This window comes from Anas acuta, chromosome W (assembly GCF_963932015.1).
Source record: "Anas acuta chromosome W, bAnaAcu1.1, whole genome shotgun sequence".
NCBI lineage: Eukaryota > Metazoa > Chordata > Aves > Anseriformes > Anatidae > Anas > Anas acuta.
The window spans coordinates 2,812,710-2,833,287 of record NC_089016.1 but is presented as its reverse complement, the minus strand read 5'-3'; the positions used below and the strand labels follow the sequence as shown (position 1 = coordinate 2,833,287).

At 49.7% G+C, this 20,578-nt stretch overlaps 1 long non-coding RNA gene and 1 pseudogene across 1 annotated transcript in view; one reads left to right on the top strand and one right to left on the bottom strand.

Annotated features, from left to right (window-relative positions):
* Positions 1 to 20,578, bottom strand: part of LOC137847138 (uncharacterized) — a 120,312-nt gene that overhangs the window by 52,103 nt on the left and 47,631 nt on the right. The gene's annotated exons all lie outside the window — the stretch shown is intronic.
* LOC137847353 (olfactory receptor 14C36-like) lies at positions 14,470 to 15,409 on the top strand (annotated as a pseudogene).

Sequence of the window (20,578 nt, the reverse complement as noted above, 5' to 3'; positions counted from 1 at the left end):
ACAAGAATACAAAGCTTTAGTGGACACTGGCGCACAATGTACCATAATGCCATCAGGCTACCAAGGGACAGAACTCACCTGTATCTCCGGAGTGACAGGGGGATCCCAACAACTATCTGTACTGGAAGCTGAAGTGAGTCTAACTGGGAATGAGTGGCAAAAGCATCCCATTGTGACTGGCCCAGAGGCTCCATGTATCCTTGGCATAGACTATCTCAAGAGAGGGTACTTCAAGGATCCAAAAGGATACCGGTGGGCTTTTGGCATAGCTGCTTTGAGCACAGAAAAGATTAGGCAGCTGTCTACCTTGCCTGGCCTTTCAGAAGACCCTTCTGTTGTAGGATTGCTGAAGGTTGAAGAACAACAGGTACCAATTGCTACTACAACGGTGCACCGACGGCAATATCGCACCAACCGAGACTCCCTGATTCCCATCCATGAGTTGATTCACCGACTGGAGAGTCAGGGAGTAATCAGCAAGACTCGCTCACCCTTTAATAGTCCTATATGGCCAGTACGAAAGTCTAATGGCGAGTGGAGGCTAACAGTGGACTACCGCGGCCTGAATGAAGTCACGCCACCACTGAGTGCTGCAGTGCCGGACATGCTGGAACTTCAGTACGAACTAGAGTCAAAGGCAGCCAAGTGGTATGCCACAATTGATATTGCTAATGCATTTTTCTCCATCCCTTTGGCAGCAGCATGCAGGCCGCAGTTTGCTTTCACTTGGAGGGGCATCCAATACACCTGGAATCGGCTGCCCCAGGGGTGGAAACACAGCCCTACCATTTGCCATGGACTGATCCAGTCTGCACTGGAGCAAGGGGGAGCCCCTGAGCACCTTCAGTACATTGACGACATCCTCGTGTGGGGCAACACAGCAGAAGAAGTTTTCGAGAAAGGGAAGAAAATAATCCAAATTCTCCTGAAAGCTGGTTTTGCCATTAAACAGAGCAAGGTCAAGGGGCCTGCACAGGAAATCCAGTTCTTGGGGGTAAAATGGCAGGATGGACGTCGCCATATTCCAATGGATGTGATCAATAAAATAACAGCAATGTCTCCGCCAACTAGCAAAAAAGAAACGCAAGCTTTCCTAGGCCTCGTGGGATTCTGGAGAATGCATGTGCCAGGCTATAGTCAGCTTGTGAATCCTCTATATCGAGTGACTCGAAAGAGAAACTATTTCGAGTGGGGCCCTGAGCAACAACAGGCATTTGAACAAATCAAACAAGAAATAGCTCGTGCAGTAGCCCTTGGGCCTGTCCGTACTGGACCAGCTGTGCAAAATATACTGTACACTGCAGCTGGGGAGCATGGCCTCACCTGGAGCCTTTGGCAGAAAACCCCAGAAGAAACTCGAGGCCGACCTCTGGGCTTCTGGAGTCGGGGCTATCGAGGATCAGAAGCCAATTACACCCCAACTGAAAAAGAAATACTCACAGCATATGAGGGTGTTCGAGCTGCTTCAGAAGTTGTGGGTACAGAGGCACAGCTCCTCTTGGCACCACGGTTACCTGTGTTACATTGGATGTTCAAAGAGAAAATTCCCACTACACACCATGCAACTGATGCTACATGGAGTAAGTGGATAGCACTAATTACACAGCGGGCTCGAATGGGAAAACCCAATCGCCCAGGAATCCTGGAAGAGATTATGGACTGGCCGGAAGGTAGAGATTTCGGAGTACCAACAGAAGAGGTAACCCGTGCTGAAGAGGCACCACCATACAATGAGTTGCCAGAGGACAGAAAGCAGTATGCGTTGTTTACTGACGGATCCTGCCGTGTGATAGGGAGTCATCGGAAATGGAAAGCTGCTGTGTGGAATCCCATACGACGAGTTGCGGAGGCCATGGAAGGGGAAGGTGAGTCGAGTCAGTATGCAGAAGTAAAAGCCATACAACTAGCCCTAGATATCGCCGAAAGAGAAAATTGGCCAGTATTGTATCTTTATACTGACTCATGGATGGTGGCAAATGCTCTGTGGGGGTGGCTGCAGCAATGGAAAGAGAGCAACTGGCAGCGCAGAGGTAAACCTATCTGGGCTGCTACCCTGTGGCAAGATATTGCTGCCCGGGTAGGAAACCTGGATGTTAAAGTACGTCATGTAGATGCCCACATGCCCAAGAGTCGCGCTACTGTAGAACATCGGAACAATGAAGAAGTGGATCGAGCTTCGAAAATTGAAGTGGCTCAGGTGGACCTAGACTGGGAACGTAAGGGTGAGCTGTTTGTAGCTCGATGGGCCCATGAAACATCAGGACATCTGGGGAGGGATGCCACTTACAGATGGGCTCGTGATCGAGGGGTGGACTTGACCATTGAAGCCATCACACAGGTTACCCATGAGTGTGAGACCTGTGCTGCAATCAAGAAAGCCATGAAGGTAAAATCTCCCTGGAACAGGGGGAGATGGCTAGGGTTTCAATATGGTGAGGCCTGGCAAATTGACTATATTGGACCACTTCCAAAAACCCGCCAAGGCAAACGGTACATACTTACCATGGTAGAAGCAACTACTGGGTGGTTGGAAACATACCCTGTAAACCATGCCACGGCCCGAAATACTATCTTGGGCCTGGAAAGACAAGTATTGTGGCGTCATGGTACACCAGAGAGAATTGAGTCTGACAATGGGACTCATTTCCGAAACAATCTTGTTACCTCCTGGGCAAAGAGGCATGGTATTGAGTGGGTATACCACATCCCTTATCACCCACAAGCCTCTGGGAAGGTTGAGAGGTACAATGGACTGTTAAAGACTATGTTACGAGCATTAGGTGCTGGGACATGGAAACAATGGGACACAAATCTACCAGAAGCCACTTGGCTAGTTAACAATAGGGGGTCTGACAGCCGTGCTGGTCCTGCCGAAACAAAACCCCTACACACTGTGAAAGGAGCTAAAGTTCCCGTAGTGCATGTAGGAAGGTGGATGGGGAAGGCAGTGTGGGTTGCTCCTGCCTCGGGAAAAGGCAAACCCACTCGTGGGATTGTCTTCGCCCAAGGACCAGGGTATACCTGGTGGGTCATGCAAAGGAATGGGGATATCAAGTGTGTGCCTCAAGGAGATTTGACACTGAGAGAAAACTAATCTGTAATCTAAGTTATATGTTGTAGGAAGATGCTGTAGGATCAACGACAGGTCAACGTTGCAAGGAGCCGGGCAGTGCAACAAGAACTTGAGCTAAGCTGGTGCTCGCGTCCAGACATCCAACTCCACCTGCCTTGAGTGGCCACTTTGGCAGATGAAGACCTAATCATCAACAGTTCTTATGAACGTTTTCCAAGAAAGACCTATGGAATGAGAAGATACACCTGCCTATTAATCTTGTCCTATTAAATCCTTGTCCTGTTAAAGGACAAGGAATAATGATGAGGATGCTTGTATGCTAAAGTATGGGGATCTGAGTGTGACACAAATGTTATGGAATAAGGGGTGGAGGTTGTATTGGGTCTGGCTGGAATGTTAACTTTCCCAGCAGCAGCCCATACAGTGCCGTACTCTGTACTTGTAGCTGGAACAGCAGTGTTATCACACCAGTGTTGTGTCTGCTGCTGAGCAGCAGTGGCACAGTATTAGGCCTTTCTCTAACCCTCCTAGGGGGTGGGCAAAAGGTGAGGAGAGAAACATCACTAGGGCAGCTGGCCTAAACCAATCAAAGGGATATTCCATACCATGTGATGTCACACTCAGCAATAAAAGGTGGAAACAGGAAGAAGAGGGGAGGGGTGGGCTCTCGTTTGGAAGACGTCGGTCCTCCTCTCGAACACCGGCTGCGTGCGTTGAGGCCTTGCTTCAAGGACGTGGTCAATCATCGCTCATTTGTGGGAAGTAGAGAGTAATTTCTTTCCTCTGCACTTCCATATAGCCTTCATTTATTTTGTTTGTTTGTTTTCCTCCCTTCTTTTTATTTTCCTTTTTTTCCCCTCCCTTTCCCCTTTCCCTTTTTATTTTCCCCTTAGTTAAATTGTTAGTTCATGGTAGTCTTTATTTAACTATTATAATTATTTCCCTTTAATTAAATTATCCTTATCTCAACCCGTGAGTTGTTCTTCGCTTTACTTCTCCCCCTCCTCATCTAAAGGAGGGGGAGTGAGAGAGCGGTTGTGGGGTTTAGCTGCCCAGTACGGTAAAACCACCACATTGTCGCAGCAGAGTTTTCTATTCTCACCATCATGGCCTATGACCGCTACATTGCCATCTGCAAACCCCTGCACTACAGGACAATAATGGACGGCAGAACTTGTGTCAACATGATAGCAGCTGTCTGGGGCTGTACTTTTGTCTATGCTGTGCTGCACACTGCCAATACATTTTCCCTTCCCCTCTGCCAAGGCAATGCCCTGGACCAGTTCTTCTGTGAAATTCCCCAGATCCTCAAGCTCTCCTGCTCTGATGCCTACCTCAGAGAAGTTGGGCTTCTTGTGGGTAGTGCATGTTTTTTTTTGGGGTGTTTTGTTTTCCTAGTGCTGTCCTATGTGCAGATCTTCAGGGTTGTGCTGAGGATGCCCTCAGAGCATTGTCGGCACAAAGCCTTTTCCACGTGCCTCCCTCACCTGGCTGTGGTCTCCCTGTTTCTTAGTACTGCCACATTTGCCTACCTGAAGACCCCGTCCATCTCTTCCTCATCCCTCAACCTTTTGCTGGCAGTTCTGTATTCAGTGGTGCCTCCAGCAGTGAACCCCCTCATCTACAGCATGAGGAACCAGGAGCTCAAGGATGCAGTTAGGAAACTGATTTCATGGATATTTTTCAATACTCATAAAGATTCTTTAACTTTCCCATAATGAATCCCAGTACAACCCCTTCCAGGCTTGTGTTTTGGTTGTTCTCATTATTTTTAATATTCCTTTTTGGTGGTGGTGGTGGTGTTCTTCTTTTTCTTGTTGTTCTTGTTTGGATTCCCTTCCCCTCCTCCCCCCCCACTATGAACCTCTTCTGTCCCATATGGAGGCTGTATAAGTGTGTGTCTAGCACTGTGAAGACTCAGTGAAGACTCCCACATAACATCTCCATAATAAAACAGAATCACCAGAGTGTACTGACTGAAGGCTAGGACTTCCTTCTCAAATCAATGTCAAGAATAGACCCAAAGAATTGCTCCCCACAAGGATCTGTTCCTGTTTCAGTTCAGGAAGGAGTGGCTCATTGTCATATTTGCTACCTGTCAGAGGGCTAGATTTAAACTCTCCCATGGACCTCTGCTGACAGCAGAGGCAGCAAATTATTGTATTACATAGCCAGGGCTGTTCCCACATGTGACCCACAGGTGATGTCCTTCAGGAGGGGAATCTGGAGCTGCCTGCAGAGCCCAGGGTACCTCCACGGACAGCAGAGCCTGGAGTGGGCAGTGACTGCAGCCCCTCTGAAAGTGAGAGATCTCCCACCATGGGCTCAGCCACAGGGAAGGAACTAAAGCCAGGTATTCACAGGGACTCTGCAGTCTCAGAAGAGAGTGGCAGCCAGCGGGCAGAGGGAAGGGAAATTTAGGAGTGATTCATTTCCCCCTTCGTGAAGTACCTCTGTCTGGTACAGAACCACAGCTCCTTTGTTCTGCACAGCAGTAACAACAGCTTGGGGAAAACATGTGGGAAGCATGGAGACAGCCATCCCCCACTGCCCAAGGGGAGCTGATCTTTGAAATTTGACCAGCTCCATCCTTCTGTTGGCATCAGTGTCTATACTGGCAGAACAGCAACCAAGACGGTGGATCAGCACTGGGTCATGGGCCCTGAGATTTTCAATATCTAGCTGTAGAAAACACTGACTAACCTGATCTACCTGTGAAGCTATCACTGATCAGAAAAGATGATGGTAGTGGACACCTCCAGAGGTCCCTTCTGACACAGGGGACAAGAGGCTGAACTGTGGAATTAGTGTGCATGAGCATCCCGTGTTTTGAGGCCTTTCTGGTGTTTGTAATCCCTGCTTCTCAAGGTTACCTGGTGAGTGAGGTAATTCCCAAAATGAGGATCTGACCCATGGGAACCTAGAGTAAAATGGGTGCAAGAAAACTACAGAAAAGTTCTCAGAAATATTGCAGGAAGTCTGAAGTCAGGAAGTCTGAGAGTTTTTAATCATGAAATCATAGAATCATAGAACCATAGAATATCCCAAGTTGGAAGGGACCCATAAGGATCATCAAGTCCAGCTCCTGATCCTAATCAACCTTGCTTTCTGCCTACATGTATATGCTCACTACTTCATCATCTTGTTTATATGGGTGTTATGAAAGTGACAGAAACTTTCCTAAGGTTAGGACAGACAACATCCTCTACTCTCCCTTCATCTACAGCCTCTACCACCTGATGACAGTGGAAGGCTGCATTCAGTGCATTTTCCTCTTTGTAAATTTCTGCTGACTGCTCCCAATCACATTCTTGTCCATCCCTTGTCGGGAAGTAGTTCCAGGACTATGGACTCCATCACTTTCTCTGTGACATAGATTCTCCTTCTTGTCTTCCTTTAAGATCAGAATAAGATTTGCTTTCTTTTAGGCCTTAGGACACTCATTCGAGGTGCATAATCTTCCAAAATCATAGAATCATGGAGTGCTTTGAGTTGGAAGGGACCTCAGAGATAACCCAGTTCCAACTACCCTGCCATGAGCAGGGACACCTCCCTCTAGATCAGGTTGCTCGCAGCCCCATCCAACCTGGCCTTGAACACTTCCAGGGATGGGACATCCACCACTTCTCTGGGCAACCTGTTCCAGTGCCTCACTACCCTCAGAGTAAAGAAATCCTTTCTTATTTCTAATTTAAACCTCCCCTCCTTCAGGTGAAAACTATTACACTTTCTTCTCTCACTGCACAACCTGGTAAAGAGTCTCCCCACGTTTCTTATAAGTCCCCTTATTGGAAGGCTCAAAGAAGGTGTCCCCCAGAGTCTTCTCTTCTCTAGGCTAAACAAGCCTGACCCTCTCAGCTTGTCTTCATGGCAGAGGTGTTCCAGCCCTCTGATCATTTCTGGGGCTGTTCTCTGGACTCACACCAGAAGTCCTGTCCTAGGTCTAATGCATCTGTTGTGCTTGAGCCACACAACCGGATGCAGTACTCCAGATGGGGTCTCTTGAGAGCAGAGTAGAGGGAGAGAATCACCCCCTCAACCTGCTGGTCACATTGCTTTTGATGCATCCCAGGATTTGGTTGGCTTTCTGGGCCGTAAGTGCACACTGATGGCTCATGTCAAGCTTTTTATCCACCAGTACTCTCAAATCCTTCTCTTCAGGGCTGCTCTCAATCTGCTCATTGTCCACTCAGTACTGATGTCTGGGATTGTCCTGAGCCAGGAGCAGGACCTTGCACTTGGCCTTGTTGAACTTCATGACATTTGCACAGGCCCACCTCTCAAGCCTGTTAAGTTCCCCCTGGATGGCATCCCTTGCCTCTGGTGTGTCAATGGAACCACACAGCTTGGTGTTGTCAACAGACTTGCTAAATTTCCATTTCTGGGGAAGCTGGCTCTACAAATGACCAAGGCAGGAAGGGTTGTTTCCTGCTGTCTTGGGACCAGCTGCTAACCTGTTGGAAAGGGATGTACCAAGCGGGAGAGTACTGCAAGGCCTCCTGAAGGTACGTCTTTGGGTGACTTCCTCTACTCAGCCAAACCCCCAGGGGATGGAGTGCTGCTTGCAGAAGGAGCACTCCAGGCCTGTGCCCAAGGGGCTTTCTCTGGCTCCTGGGCAGGTGTCACGAATTAGACTTTACACAACTTGAATGAAGTGGAAATTTATGATTTATTTTATATTTTGGGGGTAAACAGCAAGGTTAGATAGTAAGGTTTTTAAGTGCACTGAATCAACATTTAATCATCAACCAATGTAACAGAATGATTCCAACAGAATCTGCTGGTGTGGTCAGGCCCGGCGGCTCCTGTGGCTTGGTGCCAGTGTTGCTGGGGGCTGTGCTGAGACTGCAGGCATGGACAGGCAGTGGGCACAGCAGTGGCACAGCTAGCCTCCACTGCAGCACTTCCCTCCCAAGAAGGGCCGGAGGGCAGACCCAGGAAACTACAGGCCTGTCAGTTTGACCTCAGTACCAGGGAAGCTCATGGAGCAGATCCTCTTGAGAGTCATCATGTGGCACTTGCAGGGCAAACAGGCGATCAGGCCCAGTGTCCTGGTTTCAGTTAGAATTAATTTTCTTCCTAGTAGCTGGTGGAATGCTGTGTTTTGGCTTAGGATGAGAAGACTGCTGATAACACCCCAATGCTTTAATTGTTGCAGAGCAGTGCTTATACTAAGCCAAGGACATCTCAGCCTTTTGCTCTGTCCTGCCAATGGGCAGGCTGGGGGTGCAGTAAGAGCTGGGAGGGGACAGAGCCAGGACAGGTGACCCAAACTAGCCAAAGGGGTATTCCATACCATCTGAGGTCATGCTAAACAATATATAGGGGTGGCTAGCCGGGGGGAGGGGGCCGGACTGCTCGGGGTTAGGCTGGGCATCGGTCAGCGAGTGGTGAGCAATTGCATTGTGCATCACTTGTTTGTACATATGTGGTGGTTTTACCGTACTGGGCAGCTAAACCCCACAACCGCTCTCTCACTCCCCCTCCTTTAGATGAGGAGGGGGAGAAGTAAAGCAAAGAACAACTCACGGGTTGAGATAAGGATAATTTAATTAAAGGGAAATAATTATAATAATTAAATAAAGACTACCATGAACTAAACAATTTAACTAAGGGGAAATAAAAAGGGAAAGGGGAAAGGGAGGGGGAAAAAAAAGGAAAATAAAAAGAAGGGAGGAAAACAAACAAACAAAATAAATGAAGGCTATATGGAAGTGCAGAGGAAAGAAATTACTCTCTACTTCCCACAAATGAGCGATGATTGACCACGTCCTTGAAGCAAGGCCTCAACGCACGCAGCCGGTGTTCGAGAGGAGGACCGACGTCTTCCAAACGAGAGCCCACCCCTCCTCTCTTCTTCCTGTTTCCAACTTTTATTGCTGAGTGTGACATCACATGGTATGGAATATCCCTTTGATTGGTTTAGGCCAGCTGCCCTAGTGAAGTTTCTCTCCTCACCTTTTGCCCACCTACTAGGAGGGTTAGAGAAAGGCCTAATACTTTGCCACTGCTGCTCAGCAGTAGACACAACACTGGTGTGATAACACTGCTGTTCCAGCTACAAGTACAGAGTACGGCACTGTATGGGCTGCTGCAGGGAAAGTTAACATTCCAGCCAGACCCAGTACAACATACTATTATTACTTTCATATTATCACCATTGTATCATTATTATTATTATTTTTATTATTATTTTTGTTATTATTATTTTCCTGTCTTATTAAACTGTCTTTATCTCAACTCACGGGCTTCACTTTCCATTTCTCTCCCCCGTCCCAGAGAGGGAGGGGGGAGGGTGAGCGAACGGCTGCGTGGTGTTTAGCTGCCGGCCGGGTTAAACCACGACACCCAGTCAGCATGGGTTTATGGAAGGCAGATCCTGCTTGATGAACCTGATCTCCTTCTATGACAAAGTGATGCGCTGGGTGGATGAAGGAAAGGCTGTGGATGTGGTCTACCTTGACTTCAGCAAGGCATTTGACACCGTCTCCCACAGCATTCTCCTCAAGAAACTGGCTGCTCTTGATTTGGACTGGTGCACACTTCATTGGGTTAGAAACTGGCTGGATAGCTGGGCCCAAAGAGTCGTGGTAAATGGAGTCAAGTCCAGTTGGAGGCCAGTCACTAGTGGCGTTCCCCAGGGCTCGGTGCTGGGGCCGGTCCTCTTTAATATCTTCATCGATGATCTGGACGAGGGCATTGAGTGCACCCTCAGTAAGTTTGCAGATGACACCAAGCTATGCACATGTGTCGATCTGCTTAAGGGTAGGAAAGCTCTGCAGGAGGATCTGGATAGGCTGCACCGATGGGCTGAGGTCAACTGCATGATGTTCAACAAGGCCAAGTGCCGGGTCCTGTACCTGGGGCGCAATAACCCCAAGTAGAGCTAGAGGCTGGGAGATGAGTGGTTGGAGAGCTGCCAGGCAGAGAAGGACCTGGGAGTGATGGTGGACAGTCGGCTGAATATGAGCCAGCAGTGTGCTCAGGTGGCCAAGAAGGCCAACGGCATCCTGGCTTGTATAAGAAACAGTGTGTCCAGCAGGGCTAGGGAGGTGATTGTCCCCCTGTACTCGGCTCTGGTGAGGCCGCACCTCGAGTACTGTGTTCAGTTTTGGGCCCCTCGCTACAAGAAGGACATTGAGGTGCTTGAGCGGGTCCAGAGAAGGCGACGAAGCTGGTGAGGGGCCTGGAGAACAAGTCCTATGAGGAGTGGCTGAGGGAGCTGGGGTTGTTCAGCCTGGAGAAGAGGAGGCTCAGGGGTGACCTTATTACTCTCTACAGATACCTTAAAGGAGGCTGTAGCGAGGTGGGGTTTGGTCTGTTCTCCCACATGCCTGGTGACAGGACGAGGGGGAATGGGCTTAAGTTGTGCCAGGGGAGTTTTAGGTTGGATGTTAGGAAGAACTTCTTTACCAAAAGGGGTGTTAGACACTGGAACAGGCTGCCCAGGGTGGTGGTGGAGTCACCATCCCTGGAAGTCTTTAAAAGACGTTTAGATGTAGAGCTTAGGGATATGGTTTAGTGGGGACTGTTAGCGTTAGGTCAGAGGTTGGACTCAATGATCTTGAGCTCTCTTCCAACCTAGAAATTCTAGAAAATTCTAGAAATTCTGTGTGATATTTTGGTCACTTGTACCAGATACGCTTTGAAGTTCCCTTCAGACTTAACTATTCTGTTCCATTTGGTTCAATTTGTTTTGATCCGTTTAAATTCTATTCTATAAACCTATACATCCCCTAGCCTGTGTCACGGTAGGGCAGTTGTCCACCTCAGAAGCAGAAATGGGGTTTTGTCCTTGTTGGACATCATGGAGTTTCAATTAGCCTATCCCTCCGACACTGTTATTATTGGAAGAGGGAATACTGTGGGGGATTGTATTGAATCCAGGTAAATGAGACCCACTTCTCTCCTTTCACACAGAGATGTGGTCATTTCATCCTAGGAAATATTGCGGGTGGTCAGGTATGGTCTACCCTCACTTTCAGTCACCTTCTTATCAATACTCCAAGCAATGAGATCCAAGAGGACATGCTCTGGAAAAGTCTCCTCAACCAAAGTAATACTAAGCAAGCTTTAGCTCTCCAGCTCATCTCGTGGACCTTCTTGAAATCTGCATGCAACTTTTGCAGAGGAATGTTTTATGGCAATGAGCTTTTCTGCCTCTCAGCACTACTGACAATGAGATCTCCACTAACAGCCTCCTGAACAGGCCCAGAAATGCTGCTTTGAGGTCTGGCATGTGAGTCCTCTATCTCCTTCCTTACGTCCCTCAGCTCTGACATCAGGCCAAGATGTTTCTTTTCCTTTGGGAAGCCTGGTAACAAATTTCCAAAACTCCACGTGTGCAAAGACTTTGTTTGAAGCCAGAGACATGCTGGAGTGGACAGCAGTTGGGAACGTACAGTTGAAATGGGATGCCAACTGAGAGAGCAAACCCTGTTGTCCCTAAGGACAGAGAGAATCAGAGCTGGGATGCCCTGGGCAGGCCTGGCAGGAAACAGATTTGCTGCCAGGTGTGTCTCTGCAGCCCCTGAAGGCCTCTGGCAGAGGTGAAGCTGATCTCCAGGAACAACCAGGTGCTGCTGACAGGCACTCTGTGAAAACTGTTGGCTTGTTCAATGACATCAAGAGGCTGAGTAAAAGTGGAGGGAGGGAGCAAACTGTCTGCAATTGCTGCTTTGGTTTTCTGCCATGCATTTGCTCTGGATGGGGATGGCTTTCCTTCCCAGGACCAGTGCTGGCCCTTCCAGCCACAGGTAGTTTTGTGTGAGAGTCTTGACATCTGATGTAGCGCTACAGGCCCAGTATTTGGCCATAACAAAATCAAGAACCTTCCCTGAATTGGCTTAGGCAATGTGGAGATGTCCATGAGGCCACTGCCATTATGGTCAGTAATGGAGATATTGTAAACACAGAAAGTTAGCTCTCCCTGTGCTACATGACTCCATATCGTCAAGTGAAAGCAGTCTAGGTTGCTCAGAGAATACTAACGGACACTAAAAAGATTCAGTGGTGCTAAATGCAGGCATCTGCTCTCATTTCTGTTAGCCCAAGAAAATCTCCCTGCACTTAAAAATGATGCCCCCGGATGCTCCCTGGCTCCCACAATTAATCCATCAGAGCATACAGATACCTGCATTTGTCTCTGGCCACCTCTGGCAAATCATCTCCCTCCTGGCCTCTGTCTCCATTCAATGTGCTGGGAGCTGAGGCAAGCAGATTACATGCAGATGCCTGGTTTGTGCCCAGGCAAGAGGAATCCTGTGGGCTTGTGTAAGGCATGGGAGGGAGCTGAACCCCCTTCTAGCTTCTGGACTGCAAAGAATGAGACGTTTTGGTTGACTAAGCTGAAACCCTTTCCTCACCAGGGGGAAGAAAAATCTCTCCGGGTCCTTGCATGGATGACCTGCCTGAAACCAGGACATGGAAAGGTGTTTCTGTGTCATTCCCCATATTGTTCATCTGACAATGCATAATGACAGTGCTGGAAATGAGTTTCCTTTCCCAGTGGGGGGAAGGAACATCAGGGATTGCTTCACTTTCAAAGTCAGTTCACCAGGAGGTCTAAGGACACCTCCAGGGAGGCTGAAGGGGTAGAGACAGGGAGGCCTTGGGATGGAGCTGTGCTGCTGAGCTGGGCCAGGATCCAAAGGGGATCTGCTGGCAATTGGGCAGCGCTGCAGAGAGACAGCTCTTCCCAGGAGCAACTCCTCTGCACAGAACAGCAGGGCTGGGGGCACTGCCTGCAGGGGACAAGGGCAGTGAGAGAAGGGAGGGAGATATTAATGGCAGTGTGGAGGCACTGTAAAAAAAAAAAAAAAAAAAAAAAAAAAAAAAAAAAAGCAGTTTAAAGGCAGTGCTGAGAGCTCACTGCGGGAGAAATCTTCACAGCTCTAACATGGTAAGTGTCTGTGTTAGGGCAGGTAATGCAATATCCTACAGGGTTCTTCTATAGCTGCCACTTCCCATGCAGGCTTCTCTACCACTGCTGGTTTCTCTAGTACAGAGGACAGGGATATTCCCTGGAATACTGATTACCTGACAAAGCTGTCAGAAGGACAGGACATGAGGCTTCCTAATCACCAGGCTGGCTACAGGCTGTGCAGCCAGGGTGCAGGCAGGGGTGGCCAGGGCTGTGGTGCAGAGCAGGGTCCCTGCTGTGCCCCAGGGGCTGTGTGCTGGGGCAGGGCCTCTGCCGCCTGCGAGGCTCTGCACTCAGCCTGCCTGGGGAGCTGCCCAGGGTGTTGCAGGGAGAAGCTGTGCGTAGAAGAAGCCCCCCAACAAGGGCAGGACAGGGCACAGCACCACAGCACCATATCAGAGGGGACTCTTCAGACAGAAGATCAAGTCTGTGGCTGCCTGATGTGGTCTGGGCTTTCCTGATGCTGTGCTTTCAGGTTTCTTTGGTTCATCAGGATAGGAATGGAAACGGAGCTGTACAGAGTACAGAAGATTTTGGGTTTCTGTCACCTCAATTTTTATGAGGAACCTCAAAAAGTGCCTTCAGCACCCTCAGTCCTTCATAATGCAGCAGCATCACCTTCCCAGTTTCATCAGGGCTTGTGTGACCTGCTCTTCAGCACATGCACACACTGAGAGGGTTCAGGACAGAGCTGAGCACACAGCAGATGGGATGGGGTGTGTGAGCACTGGCAGGGCACAGACATGGGGACAGAAATAGAGCTCCTGGAAGGGACTCCTGCAGGCAGCAGAAATGGGCAGGGAGAAAGGGAATTGAAAAAGGAAACCCTGCTGCAGTGGATACACGGGCACCTCCCTGCTATCCCCTGCAGTGCAGGTTCCGTCCCTGAGCAACCCCCCTCAGCTCTCCTCTCCCACCCAGCAGAACCTCGGCTCTCTGGGCTGGGGGGTCCTGGGCAGGAGCTGCCTCCTGGGTCACCAGAGCCCCAGAAGAAGGAAAGTCTGCCTCTCCTGCCATGTGCCCTGTCCCACTGCCTGGCAAAGGGCTGTGAGCCACTGTTCTGCCCTGGTGCTGCCTGGCAGGCAGCAGGCACATCTGGGCAGGGTGACCCCTTTCTTCTTGCTCATCTCTCCCTCCCCTCTCTCGGTCATGCTGCTTTTCCGTCCACCTCTCTGTATTGTTTCTTCTCTTGCGCTGGAGGTTTTGGATATGTAAGTAATTTGGGACAGCAGGCTGGGGGTCAGCAGAGGAGCAGATACTGGCACTCAGGCAGAGAATTGTGTTCCTTACAGTGCACTCACCCAGCACAGGGCAGAGTGCCAACTCAGGAGAGGGAAATATGCTATCCTGAGAAGGGAAGAATGGAAGTTAGAGTGCTGGAGCTCCATGAGAAACAGAGTGGATTTTGCTCAGATACCCTGTCCTGATTGTGCATTTTCCTCCATGGACAGGCAACCATGCCCTGAGGCACGTAATGTCCAACAGCACCTTCCCAACAGAGTTCCTTCTCCTGGCATTCACAGACATACGCAAGCTGCATCTCCTGCACTTCGGGCTCTTCCTGGGCATCTACCTGGCTGCCCTCCTGGGCAACGGCCTCATCCTCACTGCTGTAACCCGCGACCACCGCCTCCACACTCCCATGTACTTCTTCCTCCTCTACCTCGCCCTCCTCGACCTGGGCACTATTACCACCACTGTTCCCAAAGCCATGGCCAATTCCCTGTGGGACACCAGGAACATCTCCTACTCAGGATGTGTTGCCCAGGTCTTTTTATTTCTGTTCATGATTGGAGGAGAGTATTGTCTTCTCACCCTCATGGCCTATGACCGCTACATTGCCATCTGCAAACCCCTGCACTACGGGACAATAATGGACAGCAGAGCTTGTGTCAACATGTCAGCAGCTGCCTGGGGCAGTGGCTTTCTCAATGCCATGGTGCACACTGCCAGTACATTTTCCCTCCCCCTCTGCCCCCCAAGGCAATGCCCTGGACCAGTTCTTCTGTGAAATTCCCCAGATCCTCAAGCTCTCCTGCTCAGATGTCTACCTCAGGGAAGTTGGGCTTGTTCTGATTAGTCTCTCTTTAGCTTCAGGGTGTTTTATTTTTATTTTTTTCTCCTACGTGCAGATCATCAGAACAGTGCTGAGGATACCATCCAAGCAGGGACAGCACAAAGCTTTTTCCACGTGCTTCCCTCACCTGGCTGTGGTCTCCATCTTTTCCAGCACTGCCTTATTTGCCTACCTGAAGCCCCCTTCCATCTCCTCCCCATCCCTGAACCTGGTGGTGACAGTGCTGTACTCAGTGGTGCCTCCAGCAGTGAACCCCGTCATCTACAGCATGAGGAACCAGGAGCTCAAGGATGCACTGAAGAAGCTGAGTCAATCAGTAGTCCTTCAGCAGCAGTAAGCTGCCCATGTCTCTTCACAAGGGATTTCCAATTTGTCTCAGGAAACTGCTGGTCTTTGTGCTTTTTTTCTGTGATAATCCTGTTTTTCTTCCTTCACTCCACTTCTGCAGAGTGACTTAAACCCACTCTTTTTTACCCAGAGGCCCTTGTATCTGTATCTATTGTTAAGATATAGCTGGCTACCCCTGTCACGTCTGTTTAATAAAAGGGTATTTCCTCAGTGCTGGTGCCTGGACCAGCTGGTTTTCAGTGCTGGTGCTGGTTTTTCTTCCAATGTTGTGGTCAGGAACAGGATGAAGGAATTGTTTTATTATCAGGTGGAGGTCATTGCTCTATGAAATTGCTATCCATGGCTGTATGTCCAGGTGTTGGACGATGAGGAGTAGTGTCCTTCAGGGTCTGTCTTGGGATCAGCACTGTTTAATATTATTATCAGAAGACGCAGACAGTGGGATCAAGTGCACCCTCAGCAACTTTGCCAATGACACCAAGCTGAGTGGTGCTGTTGATACAACAAAAGGAAAGGATAATATCTGTTTAGACCTGAGCAAGCTTGAGAAGTGGGCCCATGTGAATCTAAAGAGGTTCAACAAGTCCAAGTGTGAGGCATTGCACCTGGGCCAGGGCAATCCCAGACATGAGGACAGACTGGGAGAAGAAGTCCTTGAGAGCAGCCCCACTGAGAAGGACTTGGGGGTTCTGGTGGACAAAATGTTTGACATGAGCCAGCAGTGCATAATTGCAGCCCAGAAGCCAACTGTACCCCGGGCTTCATCAACAGAGGAGTGTCCAGCAGGATGAGGAAGGTGATTGTGCTCCTCTCCTCTGCCCTTGTGAGGCCTCATTTGGAGTGTAGGGTCCCCAACATGAAAAGGCAGTTGATCTGTTAGAGTGGGTCCAGAGGAGGTCCACATAGCTGATCAGAGGACTGGAGCACATTTCCTGTGAAGAAAGGCTGAGAGAGCTGGGGCTGTTCAGCCTGAAGAAAAGAAGGGTCCTGGGAGACCTCAATGCAGCTTTTCAGTGCTTAAAGCAGTCTTATAAATAAGATAAAGAGTAACTTTTTGGTTGGGCAAATAATGACAGGAGAAGAGAGAATGGCTTTAAACCAGGCCCCTCACTCCACAGAGCATCACCACCAGCTCTGGGCACTGCATGGAGCACAGGAAAGGGACAGGAGTGGCAGGTCCTGTCCTGCCAGAGGAAAACTCAGATGTTGTCTGAGTTGTGTGGCCATGCTGGGTGAGGACTCACAGCAGGGCATTTGTGGTGCAGAGCCAGAGCTCGTGGATAGGAGTAACATGCACGTGCAGGAGGCAGGTGGCCACTCTGGGCCATTGGTGGAATGATTGGCATGGGAAGGTGGCCCAGGACATTTGTCATCCCCAGCCTCTAGCAATGGCTGTTCCTTGTACTGGCTGCTCACTCCGATTTATGGCTGGGGTTTGCTGCCAGGCCACCTCCATCCTCACCTTCAGCTCCCTGCCTTTGTGGGGGAATGGCCAACCCTGTCTGACCTCTTCCCTGGACCAGACACCTTCAGACCCCAGAGCAGGGATGTCTGTGAAACCCCCCATGGGACATGGTCACGGCAAGGCAGGCATCAGGCGCAGGGGGAAAGGGGAGAGCTATAGAGAAAGGGAAGCAAGGGCTGCAGTGGGGATCATGTTGGGGGACCATTGCCCACTCTGACCACGCCCTTCCCTGTGTTGTGCCTGAACAGTGGGGCCATGGGACCATGTGTGGGACAGAAGGGACAGGCTGGTGCAGGGATAGAGCGCAGACAGGGGCCATGAAACCTCTGCCAGGAGGTGACAGCAAAGAAGGAATTAACAAGGAATTAATGGACGATCCCTTTGTTATGCAGGTATGATCAGGGGAAAGGCAGTGCTCACCTGGAACTTGTAGCTGCAAGAAAAGTCAAGAGTAAAAATCCGAGCTTCAGTGACTGCATTAGAGCTCAAGGCTGGACAAGACAAAAGCAGAGCTGCTGTTGAAAGGGTAGAGTGACTGTATAACAGCAGACCCCGATGGGGCTGGAAGCACTCAGTGCCTTCTTTGCCTTAGTCTTCACTTCTCACCCCACAGGTCTTCAAAAAGGGATCAAGGAGAAGGAGAGCAGGGATGGACAGGAATTTCATGACATACCACAGGACAAATGCCAGTTTCTGCCTCTGCAGGTGACTAACCTCAGCAAAGACACAGGCTGGGGGCTGCCTGGTGGGGAGCAACCCCATGGGAAAGGTCTTGGTGGGCAGGGGGCTGGGCAGGAGGCAGCCAAGTGTCCTAGCTGCAAGGAATGCCAGCAGCATCCTGGGCTGTGTGAGCAGGGCCCTGGCCACAAGATGGAAGCAGGGCATTATCCAATATAGTACAACCAGATTTTAAATCCCAAACCCAGGGAAGATGTCGGCAAGCTGGAGTGGGTTTGGGAAGGGCTGCCAGGGTGTTTGGGGCCCAGAGCAGTTCACCTGTGAGGAGAGGCTGGGAGAGATGGGCTTGTCAAGCCTGGGGCAGGGAATGCTGAAAGGGATCCCCTGGAGCCTGCCAGAAGTTCTGAGGAGCTCATTGAACGGGCAAGAAGCTGCTGATATGTAAGGGGCTGGGCTATCTATTGTCTGACATTACCAGAGGAAATGTAGTGAAGCCTCAGGCCATAGCAGGAGCTCCACCTCACCTGAACATGGCATGTAGTGGTGACTGAGCAACAGTGAGTGGTACTGTGTGTGGCTCTGGGTGGCTCCGAAGGGGGATGTGCTGACCGTGGAGGTGCCAGATGGGAGCCTGCCCTGGGACATAACATCAGGCATCCTGCCCTGCAACAGAGAACCACCAATCTGAATGAACACAACATGTATGTGTTAAGAACTGATTGGAATCTAGCAGAGGAAATTAAGCTTGTGTGGGTAGGAGAACCAGTGAAAACTTTGAGCACAGTCCCTCCTTGGAATCACCCAGCTCAAGTTGATATATGGCTACCATTAAATTCTTGCTGTGTTAAATAAAAGTCAACTCTGAGTGAATTCTGGATGCCTGGGGGTACCAGGCACTGTGCAAGACTCCTATCCATCTTTTTCTTTCAAGCTCTAGGCCTGAAAGATGTCAACTGATGTCAATTAATATCGATTCAAAATAAAACAAGAAACTGAAAGATTAAATTCTAAGAAAACATGTCCACACACTTTTCATCTTCTACAATTCTTTGGAGGTTTGTTTTCTTTTGGTTTAATACAGTAGTCATTGAGGAGAGTCTGTGTCTATTAGCATTTTGTTTGTTCATTTGTTTCTTTCTTGTTAAAGGTCAGTGTTTCCCAGAACTGGGGTTCTCTGTAGGAGACAATTGTCTGCAGCTACAGGATCACAGACACCTGGGGAACTCCCAGGAAAGGTGAGGGAAGAGGCCATCTTGAAGGCAATCACGCAGCACATGCAGGACAACCAGGGGATCAGGTCCAGTCAACATGGGTTCATGAAAGGCATGAACCTGCCTGACCAACATCATTTCCTTCTATGAACAAGTGACCCACCTGGTAGATGAGGGAAAGGCTGTTGACATAGTTTACCTAGACTTCAGTAAGGCCTATAACAGCCTCCTACAGCATTCTCCTGGAGACGCTGGCAGCCCATGGCTTGGACAGGTACACTTTTTGCTGGGTTAAAAACAGGCTGGAAAGCCAGGCCCAGAGGGTGGTGGTGAACAGAGTGAAATCCAATTGGTGACCCACCACCAGTGGTGTTCCCCAGGGGTCGGTGTTGGGGCCCATCCTATTTGATATCTTCACAGATGATTTGGATGAGGGAATTGAGTGCACCCTCAGTAGGTTTGTAGACGACACCAAGTTGGGGAGAAGTGATGATCTGCCAGAGGGTATGAAGGCCCCTCAGAGTGACCTGGACAGGATGGATCAATGGGCAGAGGCCAATGGGATGAGGTTCAACTTGGCTAAGTGCATCCTCATGCAACACTACAGGCTTGTGGCAGAGTGTCTGCAAAGCTGTGCAGAGGAAAAAGATCTGGAGGTGTCCGTTGATGCTCACCTGACCATGAGCCAGCAGTCTGCCCAGGTGGCCAAGAAGGCCAATGGCATCCTGCCTTGTGTCAGGAATAGTGCAGCCAGCAGGACCAGGGAGGTGATCATGCCCCTGTACTCTGCCCTGCTGAGGCTGCACCTTGAGTACTGTGTTCAGTTTGGGGCCCCTCACTACAAGAAGGACATTGAGGCCCTGCAACATATCCAGAGAAGGGCTACAAAGCTGGTGAAGGGTCTGGAACAAATTCTAATGAGGAGCAGCAGAGGGAACTGGGGTTGTTTTGTCTGCAGAAGAGGAGGCTCAGGGGAGACCTAATTGCTCTCTCCAGCTACCAAAAGGAAGTTATGGGGAGTTGGGGGTCAGCCTCTTCTTGCAGATAACTACTGATAGGATTAGATGGAATGGCCTCAGCTTGCTCCAGGGAGGTTTAGTTTGGAAATTAGAAGACATTTCTTCTCGGAAAGAGTAGTCAGGCATTGGAATGGGTTGCCTAGGGAAGCGGTGGTGTCACTGTCCCTGGGGGGTTTTTAAGGAGAGGTTGGACCTGGCACTTAGGGACATGATTTAGTGGGTGACATTGGTAGTAGGGGCATGGTTGGACCAGATGGCCTTGGAGGTCTCTCCCACCCTAATGGTTCTATGATTCTATTTTGCCCAGTTGCTGTATGAGTTTCATGGAGTTAGAAACTTGCCCAATCTCCCAGAACTCTCATGAATTCCTTTACAGTATTTATCTTTCTATGGTCTGTTTTTCTAAGACTTTTCTTGTGCAGATAGCCCTAACGGAAAGTAGATCCCCTTAGATGCAGCATGGTCATGGCAGGAGTTTCTTCTGCACTATGGGCCTGTGTCTTGGTTGTGGAGAAACTTTCCCAAGAGGTCCACCAACTCAAAGAGCATATACCTCCCTCCCTCTATGTGTATGAACTAGTACCTCAGCTTTTAGGAGTAAACATGCCTCTGCTCAAGAAAGGGGATATGGTGGGTCCACACAACATACCACTCTGAAGTTTTACCCACAATTGCTGCTCCAATTTCCATGAATACTCTGACCAGGACTAGAGGTGCTCTGCCTCCAGTCAGGTGGAGGGACAACTGAGGTTATTGGACAGTGTGGGTTTGATGGCCTGACACAT